Source organism: Chlorocebus sabaeus, chromosome 11 (assembly GCF_047675955.1).
Source record: "Chlorocebus sabaeus isolate Y175 chromosome 11, mChlSab1.0.hap1, whole genome shotgun sequence".
Lineage (NCBI taxonomy): Eukaryota > Metazoa > Chordata > Mammalia > Primates > Cercopithecidae > Chlorocebus > Chlorocebus sabaeus.
In genome coordinates this window covers 124,065,235-124,084,133 of record NC_132914.1, presented here as the reverse complement: position 1 = coordinate 124,084,133, position 18,899 = coordinate 124,065,235, and the positions used below count along the sequence as shown (strand labels likewise).

The window sequence follows — 18,899 nt, the reverse complement described above, 5'->3', positions numbered from 1 at the left end:
TTTTACTTCCTTTATTGGTACCATGGAACAAAACCCTTTGTACATACACTGGTTACTTTGAGCACAGGTTTTCTCTTACTCTTTTGGTTACATCTGTTTTCAGTGGAGTACTTGGAACATGGTAGACACCCAGTAAAAGTTTGATGACTGAATGGATGAAGGGAATGGACAGATGCACACAGAATGAATGAATGAATGACTCCTAAATACCACTGTGTCCCCACCCACACTATAGCACATGTGCCAATCTGTTCCCCACTTCCTGAACAACTAGGCCAACATATCACTTATTTATTGAAATTTCTAAAGACATACACTTGAGGACATAACTAGCTGGATTAAGTTCAGCACCATACTGACTGTTTCACCCTAAGAGATTGACTTGACTTTCTGATCTCAGAGTCTTCATTGGTAACGTGGAGATAATGACATTGCTTTGTTCATTAGGTTGATGTGAGCACTAAAATAGATAATATATCAAAGATTAGAGCTTACTAATTGTTGGATACATAGTGGCAATTATTCTTATGTTTAAAAAACTCTTGCAAACCACAACTAAACAGCCAAATATATCACTCTATAAAATAAAAGACAAAAAATAAAAAATGCAAATTACAAAATATAAAAAGATATTCATAACTCACAAAACACAAGAGAGCAGTATCCAGAATAGATAAGGAATTTTAACAAAGTAGTAAGTAAAATACAAACAACCTAATAGAAAAATCAGTGAAAGGGGTGTTTTAGAGAAGAATTTCAAATAGGCAAAAGACATATATAGATTGTGGTTCATTTTCACTATCAATTCCATGGATGCACATTAAAGCTAATGAACTACCACTAAGCATCCAAAATACGGGCAAACAATTTAGACACCTGAGGGTGCCAACCATTATGGAGAAGATATAAGGAGACCAGAATGTTCATACATTGTTTATGGGAATGTATCTTAGTGCAAGAACTTTGGAAAATCAATTCCACAATATCCAGTAAAATTGAAGATATATATGCAATAGCAAGCAGCAATTCCATTCTTGGGTATATATGTAATTTTTAAATATACAGATGTTTGTGTGTATGCATGTGTATATACATGTGTGTGATGTGTATATGCATATGTATATACACATAAAGTATTTTATATAATACATGTGTATTATATACACATAGGCATGTATGTGGGTGTGTCTGTATATGTGCACAAGGAGATAGATATGAGAACATTTAACAGCATCATCTATGATCCCAGAAACATGAAAAAAAACTGTCTACCAACCAGATAATGGATAAAACAGTGTAATATATCAATAAATAAAATACCAAATAACTACTTGAAAATGGAGTCACTAGAACTACATCTTTCAACACAAATAAATCTGAAACTATATGACCAAGAAAACAAAAGCAAGTTGCACTATTTACATGAAGTTTGAAAGCATGCAAACAATTGTGTGTGTGTGTGTGTGTGTGTGTGTGCATACAATCCCGTCTTTCAACCTCAGTCATTGTGGATTCATTTTTAAAATAGTGATGCAGGATTTTTTGCTCCTTAGCACAGCTAAAACCTGAGTTCTTGTCTCATGACCAGGAAAATGAGGCATGTGGACACATTGAAATGTGAGGAAAGCAAAATATTTTAAAAGAAAGTTCTCAGCAAAAAAAAAGGGGGTCCCTGCCAACAAGCTCCCACCTCACAGATTGAATACCAGGCCACCACACATGAGCTGCAGAGGCCAAGCTCCTCCCACTGCATAAGGCGTGAATTTATGGTGGCTCCACCCGCTTCTCCCAGTGGGCAGGGGGGCCTTAGTCTCAGCCACTCCACATTATTTTATTCCCTTACTGTGCGTGTGTTAAGGTATGAAATTTTTCACTGTGGGCGTCTTTAGGCAAGCTCCCTGTGCACAATGACATGGGCCATATTTGGCTGTCTCCTGTCTCTATCGATAGGATCTTTCTTACGACTGGTAGAAGTGACTTTACATTTTTACGTAGTTAGCGTATCTGGGAGTGAACAATAATATTGATTGAAAATGAGCAGATGCTTTCAGCACCTGCACTTCCTCAGTTGCCAAATCTACAACAGTTCCTCACAAAAGCAACTCTTCCTCATGTGCAGCTTATTCGATTTCATCAACATTATTATGTCACAGCCAGAGACACTAAATACTTGCCAAACATTTTTTTTTTTAGTTTGTTTTTCGCCCTGTCTGAAAACATCCCAGGATTGTCTCCAGGATAGGACAGCACACACGTCTTCTTACACTGTTCCTTAAATACAACTTTTTTTTTTTTGAGGTGGAATCTCGCTCTGTCACCCAGGCTGGAGTGCAGTGGCATGATCTCAGCTCACTGCAACCTCTGCCTCCTGAGTTCAAGCAATTCCCCTGCCTCAGCCTCCCAAGTAGCTGAGACTGCAGGCATCTGCCACCATGTGCGGCTAATTTTTGTATTTTTAGCAGAGACGGGGTTTCACCATGTGCCAGGATGGTCTTGATCTCTTGACCTCATGATTGCGCCTGCCTTGGCCTCCCAAAGTGCTGGGATTACAGGTGTGAGCCACCACGCCTAGCCAATACAACTTTTAAGAATAGTCTATCTCTGTTTATTACCTTATTACCTACCACCCTCGATGAAAACTCTTACGTAGAATCAAGTGGATACATCGTAAGTGCAGGTTATTTCTATTTGTCTCTATAAAATACTGATGAGCTCATTCTAGTTGACTTAAGAAATACTGCGACCTGGCACTTTGGGATGCCAAGGAGGGCAGATCACAAGGTCAGGAGTTCAAGACCAGCTTGGCCAACATGGTGGTGAAACCCCCATCTCTACTAAAAATACAAGAATAATTAGCTGGGCATGGTGGCACGTGCCTGTAATCCCAGTTACTTGGGAGGCTGAGGCAGGAGAATTACTTGAGCCCAGGAGGCGGAGGTTGCAGTGAACCGAGATCGCACCTCTGCACTCCAGCCTGGGCAGCAGAGCAAGACTCCATCTCAGAAAAAAAAAAAAAAATACTGCAACAACCTCTGTCAGTATATACAGTGGGCAGGCAGTCACATCTGGTAAACTATTCTTTGGGGCTATAGAGGTGGATGTTTATGGGTTTATCTGGGATTGGAGTTGGGATATTTTGATCGAGATGTTACTATTTATTATTGATTATCCTTTGAATATCCTATATATCTACCAGCAATTACATAGTCATGTGCCCTTTTTTGCCCCATTTTTACATAAGTAATACATACTATACATGCCATTCTAAATTTAGACTATTTGGTTTTGGACTTGAAGGGAAAGAAGAGCTCTGGAAGTTTTGACACTGGGATTTAAATGCTCAAGTCCAGAAGAAGGAAAGTTGACTTTTGCTAGCAACCCATTGGCCAGATCTAGTCACAAGGCCATCTCTGGAATTAACAAGGCCAGCAAGTGCAAGTTTATCATGTCTACCTCTAGGAGTAGGTAGGTCACAGAGGTATGAAGTGGAGGCATCAGGTGTCACCAACTGCTCAGTGTGACACTGGATCCCAAGTGGGGCAGAGTCTATGTAGAACCCAGTCGTTTATTCACTGACTTTCCATTCATCCATTCAGTGTCCCCGGCCTGGTGTATGACATACATAGTTGCACATCCAATGGGAAAATTTAAAAAGCAGAGTTATATACCGACCCTCAAATTACTTTCCAAAACAGATCATCAGAGTGTGAAACATTCCCCACTATTGTCTTCACAAGTTTGCACTTCATTAGCCTTTTTAACTGAGGCATTTTCATTTTCTAGAAGACAAACTGGCCTACCCAAGAGAGAACAGTCACTACTGAGGTCATGGCCATGTATGCATGCATTGGGGATGCTGGTTGGCTGGGCTCTTACGGGGGGTCAACAGGTTCCCTTTATTCTGAACCCCCTTTAGGGCATGCTAGTCTTCAATGGAGAAGTTGCAGCTGGGTTCAGAGACCCTCCTCCTGGCAATTGCATGACTGACATCTCAGCAATAACATCTTGAAGCATAAAGAACAACACTGTACTTACAATTCCTAGAGGCAGAAGAGTGGACACACAATTACATGGCAGGGGCTTAGTTCATGATCAGCATGGCAAAGATCAGGCCTGGGATGAGTTGGCTGCATAATGCTAAATCAAAGAGGCCTCAGATTTATGAAACCAATAAATAAAAGAGGCCAAAGACATCTCTCCAGAGTTGCTTGGGGAAATTCACTGATTTCAGAAAAACGTATATATTAATAGTTTAAAAGCATGAGAATAAAAATCACAGAGTTTATATCTTCAGCCTTAATATTTCTTCCTACTTCAAGATTCCTTCATCCAACTACCAATACACTGTCTCCCGTTAGACATCTAATATGCATCTCTAAATTAATATGTCTGCAACTAAACTCCTGTGTGCCACCACTACAATCTGCATGAATGAACAGATGAATGAATGAAGTAATGAATTAATGACTTACCTATGACCATCAGAGTCAAGGCACCTCAGTATAATATCTCTTTCCTTTCTTACAGCTGAAAATTTAGCTCTTGTCTTTGAAGATTCACTTCTGCCTCCCTCTATCCCTGAATTGGTCTCTCTAGCAACGTGTATCTGTCCTCTGAATTCCTGTATGGACTTCAGATTCATGGCAGCCAAACCAGTGCCTGCACCCTTCCGGATTGCTTGTCCTAATTTAGTCCTCTGCTGGTGGTCTCCACACACACTCTTTTGCATATTCATCTGCAGGTCATCTTCACACATCGTTGTTAGCCTATGAGTCTTTTGTGCAGCTGTCTCTTCCTGCCACATCTCCCCACTCCCCAGGAGATTAGAATGGCAAAGCCATACTCTATGGGATCTCAAAAACCCAAGTGTGAGATCTGCTTTCTGTATTTAACAGAATTGGTGTTTCTGGATCGGCAATCTACTCCTGGAGCTGTGTTAACCATTTACAGAATAGCCTGGACTAGTGTATGGGAAAGAGCCAGGCCCTGCCCTTAGAGCCAATGCCACATTTATTTTTATTTTGGGAGATCTACACTGACTTGAAAACTGAAAAGTCTATTGATGTTTCCTGTTCAACTTAAAAGCTAAATCCAGTTCGTCACTGAAATCCCACAATGTCCTGAGACAAATAGCACTTAAAAAATATGTGGTGATTTTCAGGCCAGGTACGGTGGCTCACGTCTGTAATTCCAGCACTTTGGGAGGCCGAGGTGGGTGGATCACGAGGTCAGGAGGTTGAGATCAGCCTGACCAACACGGTGAAACCCCACCTCTACTAAAAACACAAAAATTAGCCAGCTGTGGTGGCGGGCGCCTGTAGTCCCAGCTACTCAGGAGGCTGAGGCAGGTGAATGGCATGAACCCAGGAGGCAGAGCTTGCAGTGAGCCAAGGTCGTGCCACTGCACTCCAGCCTGGGTGACAGAGTAAGACTCCGTCTCTAAGAAAAAAAAAAAAAAATTGGTGATTTTTTTTAAAAGGAGTTAAATGGGAAGAGTTGTAATGAGGGACTAAGTGGCTAAGTTGACTAGACTTCATGGGTCAATAGGCACTTGCCTAAGGGGACTTTCCCCTAAGCCAAAGTGACTCATAGCTGCGAGCTAAGGGATTGAAACTTGAACCAATCATACAGGGAGTTTAAGTTCTAACTGCAGCCTGATGTTTTTAACCAACTAGGCCCATCAACCCACAAGCAGGTAGAAATAAGCTAATTCTTTAGGACAGAAAAAGGAAGAGGGGAGGGGTCATAAGGGGGATATAAGCATAAGACACCCAAGCCAGAAACAGCAACCCTTCCAGGTCCCCTTCCACCATGAGGAAGCTTTACTTTCACTTTCGCTTTAATAAATCTTGCTGCTGCACACTCTCTAATCCAGCTGTAACACTTGCTGCTTCGGTCCACGGCTTCATTCCTTGAAGCCCATGAGACTACGAACCCTTGAACTGAGAAAAACCTTTGATCAGAAGATGACTTCTCCTCTCAGTAGCAAGAACAAGAAAAACAACCTAGACTAGAGGCACATCAGGAAGACAGGTAGTAACAAAATATTCTGTTGCTTGTACTTTTAGTGTTGTCTCTAAGACAGCTTTGCCTGACCCAGGCAACAAAAACTTAATTCTATACTTTCATCTAAGAGTATTATAGCTTTAACTCTTTAATTTAGGTCTGTTGATCATTTGGAGTTAATTTTTGTGTGTGGTGTGAGGAAGGGATCCAAAACATACTTGTCAGCACCAGTTGTGGAAAAGACTATTTTTCCTATTTTTTTCCTCATTCAACTGTCTGGCATTTTTCTTGAATATCAATTGACTATAAATGTAAGGGTACATTTTATGGCTCTCAATTCTATTCCATTGGTCTGTATGTCTTTTTTTATACCAATACCACACTCCTTAATTATTGTGCCCGGGTAATGTCTGACATTGGAAAGTGTGAGTCCTGTAAAGGTGTTATTTTTCACAACTGTTTTGGATGTTCTAAGACCCCTGTGTTTCAATATGAATTTTATGATAGTCTTCTCAATTTATACAACAAATCCAGCTGGAATTTTGATAGGGACCACATTGAATCCTATAGATCAATCTGAGGAGTACTGCCATCTGAACAATATTAAGTCTTCCAATCCACAAACATGGATTTTTTTTCCATGTATTTAAATCTTCTTTAATTCTTTTCAATAATGTTTTCTGGTGCTACATGCATAGGTTTTGCACTTCCTTTTAAAGATTTATTCCTAAATATCATATTATTTCTGAGTGCTATTATAAATGGAATTACGTATTTTCTTAAGATCATTTTTGGATTGTTCACTTTTAGCATATAGAATTTCAATTTATTTTTGTATATTGATCTTGTATCTTGAAACTTTGTCCAACTAATTATTAGTTATAATAGGTTTTAAGTGGATTTCTTAACATGTTCCATACACAAGGTCATATCATGTTTGAATATAAATAGACTTGCTTCTTTGTTTCCAAACTGGATGCTATTTATTTATTTTTCTAGCCTAATTTTCTTGGATAATTTCAGGAAAATTTTGAATGGAAGTTATAGGAGTAGACATTTATGTTTTATTCCTGCTCTTAAGAGAAAATCACTCAGTCTTTTACTATTAACTATAATGACAGCTGTGGAGTTTTTTGTAGATGTCCTTTACCTTCTATTTCCAATTTATTGAGTGTTTTTTTAAATATATATGAAAAGGTGTTGGATTTTGTTAAATGCTTTTTCTGGGTATACTGAGACGATAATGTGATTTTCATTATTTATTCTAATAGTGTGGTATTTAGATGGGATCTTTAACTGCTGGATGATGACTCTGAAAGCTTGTTTTCCTTCTTCCAGAGTGATCTATAGGATTCAATATGATGGTTTTCATTTATCCTGTGCATCCGATCACAATGAACAGAACCTCTCTACTGATCGCTGAAGAACCTATAGTATGAGTAAGAAATAAACCTTATTGTTTCAAACCACAGAGGTTCTGAGGTTGTTTGTTAGGTACATGCCTTTAAAATATGTCCACAAATTTTTCTTTAACAAACTCTCCCTTATCATGTTAAGTCTGTTTCCCCTCTCAGTGAGTGAGAGTCCAAATGAGTTATTCACAGAGGTAATTCACAAACAGAAGTAATAATATATGGTGATATGGTTTGGCTGTGTTCCCACCCATATCTCATCTGGAATTCCCATGTGTTGTGGGAGAGACCAGTGGGAGATAATTGAATCATGGGGGGGAGGTTTTTCCCATGCTGTTCTACTAATAGTGAATAAGTGTCACGAGATCTGATTGTTTTATAAAGAGGAGTTCCCCTGAACAAGCTCTCTTTCTCTTTGCCTGCTGCCATCCACGTAAGACATGACTTGCTCCTCTTTGCCTTCCGCCATGATTGCAAGGCTTCCCCAGCTATGTGGAACTGTAAGTCCAATTAAACTTCTTTCTTTTGTAAATTACCTGGTCTCAGGTATGTCTTTATTAGCAGTATGAAAACAAACTAATACATATGGCTTTTAGGCTAAGTCATGAAAATAGAAGGCATTGTTCTCTCTCATCACTTACTCTGGGAAAATCTAGCTGTATTTCAGCAAGACACTCAAGCCCATGTAGACAAAACAAAACGAACAAAAAACACAAATACACACTCCTATCAAAAGCCAGTGAAGAACTGAACCCTCCTGCCAAATTCCATGTGCAAAATCAACTAGGAAGTGAACTCATTGATACTGTTGAATAAGCATCCCAGACTTAGTAAGATTGTTTTTGTCCTGGTAGAGATACAAATTACTTCTGTTTGGTAGAACAGATAACACCCCCCAAAATATGTCATATTGAATATTAGTCAGTTTTTGTATGCAACTCATACATCATATGTTAATGTTACTTTTATATACTAGGCTTCAAAAATGTTCTTTAAACCAGTCATACCATGTTACTGGTTCTCTAAGTAGTAATTAAAAAGAAATTTATACAGGTTTAATTTTATATATTTTTAGAGTCATAATTTTATGATTTAGAAAATTATACTTCATAAGCTACTTGCATAAATTAAATAAAATTAATCCCTATCACTTATTTAAATATAAGACTAGGAGCTATTTCCCCTGTCAAGATTGTGTTTTTAAAGTAGTACTGTTTTGAGTAATTTACTTGATGCCAACCTGGTCCCTTGACAGTGTGATTCATTTCAACACAGCTGCAACTCTCTAAAAGAGACATGAGTATTGCCCAAGTTCCTATGATAAACTGGGCTCTGAAATGTTAAGTAACTCGCCCAAGTTCTCACAGTTAGTTGAGTAGCAGAACCAGGATTAACCACCAGCTATGACACCGAAGTTGATGTACATTTCATTAAGCCATGATGCCTCTGAAAAATAGCCAGATCGGAATTTTTGCTTTCACGGAAGAATAGAGAATCAGCCGGGTGCGGTGGCTCACACCTATAACCCCAGCACTTTGGGAGGCCAAGGCAGGTGAATCACTTGAAGTGAGGAGTTTGAGACCAGCCTGGCCAACATGGTGAAACCCAGTCTCTACTGAGAATACAAAAACAAGCCTGGCATGGTGGTGCACGCCTGTAATACCAGCTACTCAGAAGGCTGAGGCAGGAGAATCACTTGAACCTAGGAGGTGGAGTTTGCAGTGAGCTGAGATTGTGCCACTGCACTCCAGCCTGGGTGATGAAGCGAGAGTCTGTCTCAAAAAAAAAAAAAAAAAAAAAAAAGAATCAGCAGAATCAGCAGAGGCTGACTCGGTTGGGATTCCATCATTTGCATTTTCTCACTGCCCTGAAGTGGTGGGAATTAACACAAAACACATGCATCTCATATATGGCTGATATCACCAAGCAATCTGACACATTTCCCATTTGTTAAAACTGTTCTCAGCATGAAACCACCTACCAATCAAAAGTGGATGAAAACAATTTTCTTCCTCATTCTAGAGTCTCAAAATTACTGCTGTTTCCTCTTGGGAACAGAATGGCATTTCAGGTCTTATAATTCTCCAGGTTAGGCTAAACTCAGATTTCCAGGTTCAGGTTAAAAATGAAGATTCAGGTTTTGAAGATTGTTTTTCAGATTCAAGGAGCCCTAAAATAGTCCATAATATTTTGACTTTGACATTTTCCCCCAGACCATTAAACTCTAACTCAAAAAAATCATGTCCATTGTATCTGTCATGTGATTCTGAGTCACAGGATAATTCTGACAGAGAGTTTCCAAATTCAGGGCAAAATAGATTTTACATTTATAGGGAGATCAGGAGCTCCAGACATTCTGCTCCTATGCAAAATTAATAGTATTTATGGCTTCTTAATAATTAGGGAGAGAAGAGAGGCCAGGATTCTGGGATTATGTGACTCACACCTGTAATCCCAGAACTTTGGGAGGCTGAGGTGAGCAGATCACTTGAGGTCAGGAGTTTGAGACCAGCCTGGCCAACATGGTGAAACCCTGTCTCTACTAAAAATATAAAAATTAGCCAGGTATGTTGGTGCATTGGGAGGCTGAGGCAGGAGAATCACTTGAACCCAGGAGGCAGAGTTTGCAGTGAGCAGAGATCATGCCGTTGCACTCCAGCCTGGGAGACAAGAGCAAGACTCTCTCAACAACAACAACAAAAATAACAACAACAACAAAAAAAACACAACCAAACAAACAATAAATAAAAAATGTGAAACTCCATCTCACAAAAAAAAGACAAAAAGAAAAAATAAAGATATAATTAGGGAGAGAAAAAACTGAAGTCTGAACTTCAGTTTTAAGTCTGGTGACTTAATCCTATTCTGAATACATTTGCCTTTACTCATATTGTTGGATCCAAAGCTCACACTGCTTGCTGTACAATAGTCAGTAAGTTGAGAGACAAAGTGTTGATGACACAGAATTGTTCTCGGCCCCTTTGCTGGATTCACAGCAGGGGGCACCCTGTCTACTCTGCCTGCCACACTCAGCCCCTGGCAGGAGGGAGCACGTGTGCGAGTAAGTGCAGGGCCTGATCAACCCCTTTGAAGGCTAACACAGGAGCAAACTCTGTGTGGGGCCTGCAGCCAGACCAGGCATGTCACCCCCAAGGGGAATGCTGCAGGACCCAAGTAGGGATGTCCGTGATCCTGAAGCCCCAGACAGTGTACTAATTAACTCTTTTAGTTCCATCATCCACAGTCCAATGGGCAGCAGTGTGTTATCAGCTCAGCCAGCCTCTTGCCCCACTCTGGCCCATGACTCTGGGACTGGCGTGGCTCTGGGGCTGGCTTGGCCTTGCTGCTGCTTCTGTCATGTGGGGTGGCTGCCCTCCACTGGTGCCAGCAAGGGAAGAGGGCCAGTGTTACATCCTTCCTGGATATCTGCCTTTGATGGCTCCCAGGCTCTTGTCCTGTGTCCAAGAAGAATGAGGTCATGCTGACAATTGAAGGGTGATGAGAGCAGAGAGTTTTACTGGGCAATAAAACAGCTCTCAGCAGAGAGGGAATGGGAAGGTGGGGTCCTCTCTTTCCTGAAGTCAGGTGATCTCAGTGTGGCTGAGTCTGGGGCTTTAATAGGCGCAGGATAAGGGAGTACATGCTGACTGATTTGTGAATATGCAAAAAAGATTAAAACAAAGGTAGCACTCAAAGGTGGGCACAGTGTAAAAGCAATTAGGGAAGGGTAGGTATATGTAAAATAGGTGAAGGGTGGGAATTAAAGGAAAGTGTGTCAAATGGGAAGACAGGTTCTGAACCCGGTGCATGGATTTGATTTGTAGCTTGGTGTTCAGGCTTTAAACTGTCTTTTGCTTGAAGGTGGGACCCACTCTTGTCTGCTTAGCATTTCTCTATCCCCTGCCTCTATTGTTGGGGCTAGAAAAGCTAGTTTATTTCAGACAGACAGCAAACTGAGAAGCTGGCATACTAATGTCCTGAAGGACCATCTTAAAACGCATGACTTCCAAGCCTCTTTTTATTTTGGGGAAGGGGAATCAAGGAGGGGCTTGAGATCAGAGGGTAATAGGTGACCACAGACATTGAAGCATTGGCAGGAGCCTGAGGGGGTTGTGAAGCTTTCTTTGCCCTTGGTCAGGTCACAATGCTCCTATAAACATTTAACATACTATGGTTATTTATGTGTATGGCCCTCTTTATCTCCTCAGGGGTGAGTTTTTGGAAGTGGCTATTATCATCCTTGCTTTAAATTATAAACTAATTTCCTCCCATCATTAGCTTGTTCTACATGTAGCAGTGAGCAAGGACAGTTAGCTTGTGAGGTTAGAAACAAGATTGATTTAGCTGTGTTAGATTTCTCTCACTGTTACAGTGATGTGGGATACAAGAAGTTAGGTCCCCAAATAATGAGGAGATTCAAGTTTCCAACATCAGCACACTCACAAATGGGTTGTAAAGCTAACGGTGGCATGACCCTCCCCAAGACTTTGGGTCCCATGTTAGTTACACATTTCCCCTGTATCCATTGAGCCAGATGCTAAAGCTGATCTTTTTGCATCAGGGATGGACTCAGATTTCAGAACCAGACCTTTGAGTCAAGAGTCAAGAATGCTCCCAATCACCAAATGTAATCATATTTTGAACCTTCGGTTGTACCTTCTGAGTTCCTCTACCACAATTAGCCTGGTATGATTTTTAAAACCATAATAACAAGTACACTTCATAATCACAGCCTAATTGCAGCCATTTCTTTGCCAGGAAGTCATATATTGTCTTCCTAAGGCATACTGATAAGCCCATTCACACAAGATTAAATACTTCCATCCCAAAATGGCTATTATGCTTGACAGACTGATTAGCAAGTATAGGGAGATGAAAACTACAATCTGAGTAAATTGGATGCTTTAAAATTCACCAGAAGGATGCTTTTAATTATACTCACAAGTCTATAGTCTACATATATTTTTCTTCAGTAAAATAGATTGCACATATATTCAATGCAATTTCTGACTAATAATGCTTAATAGGGGAATATCAAGCCCTCAACTTGTATTATTCTTATTTGTATTAAATCATCACTTAAATGTTTTTCTAATTGTTTTCCCAACTTTATGGCCAGGAAGCTTTTCTACACCACAAGGGAAGTGCTGTTCCTGCACTAGTTGAAAATATACTTGCCCTGGCTGGGTGCGGTGGCTCATGCCTGTAATCCTAGCACCCTGGGAGGCCGAGGCAGGTTGATCACTTGAGCCCAGGAGTTTAAGATGAGGCTGGGCAACATGGAAAGACCCCCATCTCTACAAAAGAAAAATATAAAAGAATAAGAAAAGAAAATACGCTAACCCTTAAAAACTCAAAATCATGAGGGTAGAGGAACCAGGAAAAGACTTTCTGCTAAGGCCGGGATTCTGTTGTTTACTGACAAAGACTGCTTTCTTGACCACACTTTAGTTTGATTTCTTTGATCTTTGTCCTTGACTAGGCTTTGACCTTGAAGACCTTCATGTCTTCAGCCTACTAAGTCAGCTTATTGAGAACCACCCATCACTTTTATTTATCATAAAGTGTTTCTTTTTCTACCCTTGACATCTAAATCTTTGGTCTGCCCTTAGCAAGAATCTTTCTAGGCCAGTTTATCAAACACCCCTTTCCACTCGATGCCTATTTTTCCATCCATTGATCTCCTTATTCAGCTAGTTTGCTAAACATCCTCCCTTGTCCTTGTTGTATTCAGAATTGAGTTCAGTCTCTCTCCCTTATTGCAATATCCTTGAATAAAATACACCTTCCCTTTATCAACAAGTGTCTAGTGAACAACTTTTCTCCTTAACTGTACTATGAAAGTAAGTTTCAAGGTTGCAAACATATCTTCTCAACCACATTTTTAAAGTGCAAATACATCCTTGAAACGTCCAGCATGATTAGAAAGTTTGCTTTCCAAGGCATTGTCTTCTTTTTAAATAAAGTTTTTCCAGATACAGTATTAACAGAGCCCTCTTTTGTTTAAATGCACTGCATTTAGCAGACAGCTTCCGAGCATTTGCTGTGTGTCCAGCATAGTTACAGGGTCCTCACCTATGGCTCTCTTCCTGAAGAATGCTCATTTATGAACTGTGTGTGGTGCACCTGCATTGACACAGAGGATGTTTGCTGTTTTGCTGACTTGGAGCCATTTTTATTCTACTCCTATCATAGCTGCACTCACAGTCCTTTCAGATTCTACCACGTGCTCAGGAAGGGCACATAATCCAGGCCTGACCAATCAAAACATTCCATTTTCTGGCCACGGTGACTGATTCAGGGATGGTGTGTTAGTCGGTTCTTGCGTTGCTATTAAGAAATACTTGAGACTAGGTTATTTATAAAGAAGAGAGGTTTAGTTTGGCTCACGTTTCTGCAGGCTCTATGAGAAGCCTGGTGCTAGCATCTGCTCCTGGTGGGGCTTCCAGAAGCTTAGAATCATGATGCAAGGCAAAGAGGGTGCTGGCATATCAGATGGCAAGAGCAGGAGCAAGAGACAGAGAGGGGGTGCCACACTCTTTTAAATAACCAGTTATCATGTGAACTCATTACCACTCATTACCATGGGGAAGACACAAACCTATTCATGAGACACCTGCTCCCATGACCCAAATGCCTTCCACAAGGCAGAAGTCACATTTGAACATGAGACTTAGAGGGGACAATTATTCAAACCATATTAGATGGATGCAAGGCTCTATTTGGGCAGGAAGCCAGGTTCAGGACTTTCACTGAAACTGCTGGCAAGAGTAGAGAAGGGACATCTTCTACCTTCTGCGAGGACAAGAGCATGTGTCTGTCAGGGGTTACCAATTGAAGAGAGTCTGCCTGAAAGAAAAGCCAGCACAAGTGAAAGCAGAGCAGAGAGACAGAGAAAGTAGGTCCTGAGAAAAATACTTTAGCTACTGGTTCCAGCTACACCTGGAGCTTGTGTATTCCTGGAAGTGTCAGCAAATTAAGTAAATAAATTCCTTTCTCACTTAAGCCAGTTTGAGTCGTGATCAGAAAAGGACTGATGGGCACTGGGACTAACACAGGATGTACATTCTTTGGATAGTGACTTCCTGTGTAACCCCAGGTAAGCCCAACACCTTCATGAAACATTTCGTCTTTGAATACACAGGCAACCAGCATAACCCCACTGCAGAGCTGTTCCTGGGACCTGGAGAGGAACACAGCAGGGTGCCATGCCCACTGCACCTGCAGGTGAGGCAAGGCAGTAAAACAGAGAGGCTGTGACTATCCAGGCAAACAGTTGAGAGTTTGAATTTCTGCTCTGCTGCTCATGGGCTGTGTAACCCTAAGACAGTTATTTGACCTCTCTGAGTCTCAATTTTGTCACCAGTAAATCGAGAAAAATAGTACCATCTGGTAAACTCTCAAAGAACATTGGATGAAAGAACAAAAACATGAATGAATGAACAAATAATGGAATACATGGATGAACAAATAGTTAGAATAAAGGACCAAAAGGTGTGTATGCCTGCAGCACAGTAACTTATCAGTACACTGAGACAGCAGGGTTTGCAGCAGAGAAAGAATTTAATAATTGCAGGGCACCAAGTGAGGAGATGGAAGAAGACTCTTTTTTTCCATCTCTGCAAGGGGTTCTGGGCTGGATCTGCTCATGGTGGGTAAGGGGCTGGAAGATTGGGGTCATTGATTGGTCAGGATAAGAGGGATAAACCATCAGGACATGGAAACTGCATTCTTTGTTGAGTCCATTTCTTGCAGGGTCCTTCAGACCAGCTGAGTTAGTAGGTTCACTGGTATACCAGACTGAAAAGTATGGTTTGGCTGTGTCCCTACCCAAATCTCATCTTGAATCCCCACGTGTTGTGGGAGGGACCCAATAGGAGGTAATTGAATCATGGGAGCAGGTCTTTCCCATGCTGTTTTCATGACTGTGAATAAGTCTCATGAGATCTGATGGTTTTATAAAGGGAAGTTTCCCTGCACAAGTTCTCTCTTTGTCTGCTTCCATCCATGGGAGAAGTGACTTGCTCCTCCTTATCTTCGGCCATGATTGTGAGGCCTCCCCAGCCACATGGAACTGTAAGTCCATTAAACCCCCTTTTTCCTGTATAAATTACTCAGTTTCAGGTATGTCTTCATCAGCAGCATGAAAATGGACTAGTACAGTATCCCAAGTGGGCAATGTTTTCTAAGGTTCAAGTTGTTAATTACAGAGCAGTTAAGTGGAACTGTAATCTTGGAACAGGGTCTATGTGATTCTGAGGCAATCAGCACCAAACAGCTACGAGGAAGCAGGTCAGAGAGCAGGTTTCCCTCATGGTGGATGCTGAGCATGCTGCAAGTTGGGTTCAGTTCCCTTTCTCCCCACTCCTTCCCTGATTCATTTTCTAGAATTTACAGGGACAGTTTCACAGGTGAACAGCATTCAAATTCCTGCTATGCTACTTATGGACTGAGTGACCCTGGGGCAATCATTAAATTTCTGAGCCTCAATGTTCTCACCAGTAAGATCAACAAAAAATAGTAACTATGTGGTAAACTTTCAAAGAAGATTGGATAAAAGAATGGTAATATGAATGAAAAAATAAATGCTGTATTCTGGCTTGTTCCTGACATAGAAAATAAGAAATAAAATTGAAGCCATTAAGTAACTTAGACACTAAGTATTGATTAGGTTAATTGATAGCAATTAACCTGTTTAGAAGTCCAGTTCCCACTTTGGGAGGCCAAGGCAGGCAGATCACAAGGTCAGGAGATCGAGACCATCCTGGCTAACACGGTGAAACCCCATCTCTACTAAAAATACAAAAAACTAGCCGGGCGAGGTGGCAGGCACCTGTAGTCCCAGCTACTGGGAGGCTGAGGCAGGAGAATGGCATAAACCCGGGAGGCAGAGCTTACAGTGAGCTGAGATCTGGCCACTGCACTCCAGCCTGGGCGACAGAGCGAGACTCCATCTCAAAAAACAAACAAACAAACCAAACAAACAAACAAACAAAAATTCAGCTTCACACCTCTGCCTGGCCCCGCCCCCGGCATTGTCTGGGGAGTGAGGAGCGCCTCTGCCCGGCTGTGCAAACCTCCAAGTGTGAAGTGACAGCCTTGTGGGTGATCTTTCTGCCCTCTCCAAGTTTGCATTTTCGACATTAAAGTTTACTTTGTAATAAAAAAAAAAAAAAAAAGGAAGAAAGAAAAAGAAATCCAGCTCTGCATTTTATTCATCTGGTGATCTTGAGAAAGTTACTTTAACTCCCTAATGATCAGTTTCCACATCTAACATATGGGGAAATTTTAAATGGTTAAAGTAGAAATTAAAGTTTCCAGATTCAGTGCTCTGGGGATAATTTGTGTAGACAGTTGAACACATGAGCTGGACAGATGTGGCCACTGTGTATTCTCTTCTATCACTTTTCTGTTTTACTCATATATGTCTCATTGTCTACTCAGAAAGTAAGTCGCTGGTACCATATCCCTATCATGTACCTCTCAGGGGTCTAGTGAGTAACTTTCCAAATATTCGGTGCTATAACAGTTCTAACATTTCTGTGTATAAGTAACAGAAATTGCTAAAATAATGGCTTATACAGTCAAGGCACCTAAGTATATATACCTAAGTATATATACACCATATATACAGTCAAGCACCTAAATTGCGAAAATAATGACTCATACAGTCAAGGCACTAGGGGTAGTGGAGAAAACTGTGAGTAGGTGATTCCAGATTGATGCATTGGTTTAGCAATTAAACCAAAAACATGAGCTCTTTGTACAATTCATGTCTGCCACCCTCCAGTGTTGATTTTCCATTTTCCTGCTTAGCAACTCATGTTCACAAGATGGCTGCACAGCTTTAGCCGTCACAGCCTTTTCACAGCACAAAGAAGAGGAGAAAGTTCCTATCATATTTTTCCTTTTGTTAAGGAGGCAAGAGTTTTCCCAGAAATCTCAAATAACCGTCTAAGACCTCATCGGCCAGCACTGGGTCACAGGGCCACCTCTTGTTAGAAGTAAGTTTGGTAAAGTGAGTGCCTGGCTTTGCAGGTATTTTAGTGGGAGGGGGCAAAGGAGAAGGTAGTGGAAATGGCTGTTATACTAATTAAAACAGTGTCAGGCTTCCTTAAAGATAATGTTTTGTTTGTTTGTTGTTTTGTTTGTTTTGTTTTGCTGTGCTGTGCTCTGGAAAGCCAAATCTTGAACCATGATCATCCCAGCCCAGCTAAGCATTCCACTAAACACGGCTGATTGTCCATCTCTGTAATCATTTAGTGGAAATATATTTCTAACCATGTTAGAATGGTATTTTAAAGAGCATCATTCACTTGAATTCAAAATCTTTCTAGATCTCTAGAGTTCAAGCAATTTTTCTTTCTGTCAAAAAAAATTTTCTTAAACTTTTTATCTTAAGACAGACATAAATGTTACATTCTTATGGATACCAGATCTTATCAAATAAACGTCCTTGTTTTAACATTGTTTATAAACATCTAAAATGTTTAGGCCTAATTGTAATGAGAATGTAAAGAAAGATACATAGTAATCCTAACGTTTCACCACACCCCTTTATCAACATTTTCAAAATGTCTAATGAAATCATAAGCTAAGTCACATTTGATTTGATCTCATGTAAACATTCAGTATGTTAAAAATATCTGTTATCAACTACCCTCTATGCTGGGCAATTTAGGGGATGAAAATTTTCTGACTACTTGAGGCTTAGAGTCTGTTTAGGGTAGTAAGATTGGCATTGAGAAAATTAATACACAATGTAGTTTAATTAAAAGACATGTTATGATAGAGATAATTCCTGTACTCAGTCAATCAACTCTAGAAGATTTCTGTAGCATTCTCCTTTTCTTGATCCATCTGAAATTTTTGCAACTTTGCTAAGTTGTGAATAGCAGCTGAATGAGGGAAAAGTGAGCTTCAACCACCAGTGGGTATCTTGGAATTCCACTCCCCAGTTTGGATAACTGATTTCTACATAAGTTTCAAAGGAGAGCCTAGCAAAGAAGAGCGGAAGGAGGCAAAATGTCCCCAAAGGCCCGGGAGCAGCAGTGCCATAGGGTGCCAGTGTTTGCATTTTCTAGCATGAGGTTTCCACGTCAGAGAGGGCATGGACACTCAACACTTGCAGGCCCCTTTGCCCCACTAAGTCACGTTTTTATCCAGACCTATGCAGCAGCTCCCCTCCACCCCCTGCCCCTTCCCCCTCACCAGCCTAGAAGGTGAAAAATGTCCACAAGCTTTTAATCAAAGATCAAATACTGGAAGAGAGAGGGCTGCATTTTTAAAAAAATTTTTCCCCAGCCTTATCTGCATCTTAAAGCAATGAATATTAGTTACCAACAGAAAACAAATCTGGATTTCATACAACATGAAAATGTTTCCAATATTCTGAGATTACAGGAAGATCCAGCTGCACTGAGCACACATTCCAATATGGCAAGGATTGCCTTGTGCTGAGGCCCTGATCCTCCCTCTGGA

General features: G+C 40.7%; 1 long non-coding RNA gene across 1 annotated transcript in view; it reads left to right on the top strand.

Annotated features, from left to right (window-relative positions):
* Nucleotides 1–5,696: 5,696 nt before the first annotated feature.
* LOC140712890 (uncharacterized) overlaps nt 5,697–18,899 on the top strand; it is a 41,612-nt gene continuing 28,409 nt past the window's right edge. Inside the window, exon 1 of the long non-coding RNA XR_012094701.1 lies at nt 5,697–6,033. This is a non-coding gene — a long non-coding RNA (uncharacterized lncRNA). The remainder of the gene's footprint in view (nt 6,034–18,899) is intronic.